This window comes from Penaeus japonicus, unplaced genomic scaffold (genome assembly GCF_977035675.1).
Source record: "Penaeus japonicus unplaced genomic scaffold, GWHDUDI00000001_assembly GWHDUDI00000011, whole genome shotgun sequence".
In the NCBI taxonomy this organism is placed as follows: domain Eukaryota; kingdom Metazoa; phylum Arthropoda; class Malacostraca; order Decapoda; family Penaeidae; genus Penaeus; species Penaeus japonicus.
Window position 1 is genome coordinate 23,499,321 of NW_028234413.1, and position 3,161 is coordinate 23,502,481.

The following is a 3,161-nucleotide window of genomic DNA, read 5'->3' on the forward strand; positions in this document are numbered from 1 at the left end:
TAAAAAAATGCAAGTCATATATACGATCCTCAAAATACCAAAAAAAAAAAAACAAAAAAAACATATTAAACCATTCTGATAATGAAAAAGATTACAGCTAAATACGCTGATTATCGTTATATAACAGCAAAAAGATATTGTGAGAAAAAAGGGGAAATAAATAATAAAAAATGCAAGTAATATATACGATCCTGAAAATACAAAAGATGATTAAAATACATATAAGAACCATTCTGATAATGAAAAGGATTATAGGTAAATACGCTGATTATCGTTATATTAGAACAAAAAGGAACTGAGAGAAAGAAGGGGAAATTCTTAAAAATTCAAGTAATATATACGATCCTCAAAATAGCTTAGATGATTAAAATACAAATTAAAACTATTTTGATAATGAAAAGAAATGAAATGATTACAGTTAAATGCACTGATTATCGTTATATCAGAGGGAAAAGAAATTGAGAGACAAAAGGGGTAAAAATCCTCAAAATACTAAAGACGATTAAAATACATATTAGAGCCATTCTGATAATGAAAAGGATTATAGCTAAATACGCTGATTATCGTTATATTAAAGCAAAAAGGAAATGAGAGAAAAAGGGGAAATAAAAAAAATGCAAGTAATATATACGATCCTCAAAATACCAAATATTATTAAAATACATATCAGAATCATTGGGAATATGAAATGGATTATAGCTAAATACGCTGATTATCTTTATATAAAGGCAAAAAGAAATTGAGAGAAAAAGGCATAATAAAAAAAAGCAAAATACGACCCTCAAAATACAAAAATTAATAAAAAGTACAAATTAGAGCTATTTTGATAATGAAAAGGATTACAGTTAAATGCGCTGATGTTCGTTATATTACAGGAAAAAGCAATTGCGAGAAAAAAGGTGCAAAAAAAATGCACGATTCTGAAAAAACGCCAAAATTGCTTAAAATACACGTTAGAGCCATTCTGATAATCAAACGGATTACAGGTAAATGCGCTGATTTTCGTTATATTAAAGGAAAAAAATCTTCAATTGCGAGAAAGAAAAAAGGTCGCATCAAAAAAAAATGCAACGCATCCTGAAAAAACAAGCCAAAAATTCTTAAAATACACGTTTTAGAGCCATTCTGATAATGAACAAAACGGATTACAGTTAAATGCGCTGATTTTCGTTATATTAAAGGAAACAAGCCACCACTTGCAGAGAAAAAAGGTGCCCCCCCACAAAAAAAAAAAAAGTTGCAACGATTCTGATAAAAAACGCCAAAATAATGCTTAAAATACACGTTAGCCTCCGCCATTCTGATAATGCAAACGGCCCCCGCATTACAGTTAAAATGGCGCTGATTTTCGTTATATTAAAGGAAAAAAGGCAATTGCGAGAAATAAGGTGCACAAAAAAAAATGGACGATCCTGAAAAAAAAAGCCAAAAAATGCTTAAAATACACGTTAGGAGCCCCATTCTGATAATATGAAACGGATTACACGTTTTAAATGGTGATTTCCGTTATATTAAAGGAAAAAAAAAAAAAAAAAGCTAATTGCGGAGAAAAAAAAGGTGCACAAAAAAATCGCACGATCCTTGATCAAAAAAAAAACGCAAAAATGCTTTAAAATACCACAGTTCAGAGCCCATTCTGATAATGAAACGGATTACAGTTAAATGCACTGATTTTCGTTATATTAAAGGAAAAAGCAATTGCGAGAAAAAAGGTGCAAAAAAAAAATAAATGCACGATCCTGAAAAAAAAGCCAAAAATCCTTAAAATACACGTTAGAGCCATTCTGATAATGAAACGGATTACAGTTAAATGCGCTGATTTTCGTTATATTAAAGGAAAAATCAATTGCGAGAAAAAAGGTGCAAAAAAAAAAAAAAAATTCACGATGCTCAAAAAAAAGCTTAAAATACACGTTAGAGCCATTCTGATAATGGAACAGTTTACAGTTAAATGCACTGATTTTCGTTATATTAAAGGAAAAAGCAATTGCGAGAAAAAAGGTGCAAAAAAAATGCACGATCCTGAAAAAAAAGCCAAAAATGCTTAAAATACACGTTAGAGCCATTCTGATAATGAAACGGATTACAGTTAAATGCGCTGATTTTCGTTATATTAAAGGAAAAAGCAATTGCGAGAAAAAAGGTGCACAAAAAAAATGCACGATCCTGAAAAAAAGCCAAAAATGCTTAAAATACACGTTAGAGCCATTCTGATAATGAAACGGATTACAGTTAAATGCGCTGATTTTCGTTATATTAAAGGAAAAAGCAATTGCAAGAAAAAAAGGTGCAAAAAAAATGCACGATCATGAAAAAAACCCAAAAATGCTTAAAACACACGTTAGAGCCATTCTGATAATGAAACGGATTACAGTTAAATGCGCTGATTTTCGTTATATTAAAGGAAAAAGCAATTGCGAGAAAAAAGGTGCAAAAAAAAAAAAATGCACGATCCTGAAAAAAAGCCAAAAATGCTTAAAATACACGTTAGAGCCATTCTGATAATGAAACGGATTACAGTTAAATGCGCTGATTTCCGTTATATTAAAGGAAAAAGCAATTGCGAGAAAAAAAGGTGCACAAAAAAATGCACGATCCTGAAAAAAAACAAAAATGCTTAAAATACACGTTAGAGCCATTCTGACAATGAAACGTGTAGTAGTGCGGGACGCCATATACCTGTGGCGAATAGGTGTAGTACCGTTGAATACCAAATAGACGTCCTGCCTGCCACTAAATGTAGTGTGCAGATGTACGGAATGACAGTGCAATGGCTCAATGCCAAATGAGTATAATATGGAGATGTGTGATAATGAGTATATGCATAGAATTAGCCCGCTTGGCACGTCACTCTTCCTTTCTGCCACCACCCAGTTATACGTCTGGGAACGTCATGTGTGTGTGGAGGTGCAAGAATCGTGTGCAAGAGAGTGTAAGGGAAAAACAGGAGTGTGGGCGTGGATGTATGTGTGTATAATATGCGTGTATGAAAGTGGTTTGGTAGCGTGCGGACCGAGGGGGCGTGGTGGGTGTATGAGATGTGTGAATGTATGAACGAATAACTGAACGAATGTGTGAGTGAGTAAACAGTTGAGAGACTGCGTGCTTAAACCGACTCGATGTGTACTAATTATTCATATATGTGCGAGCCTTCAGAGTAA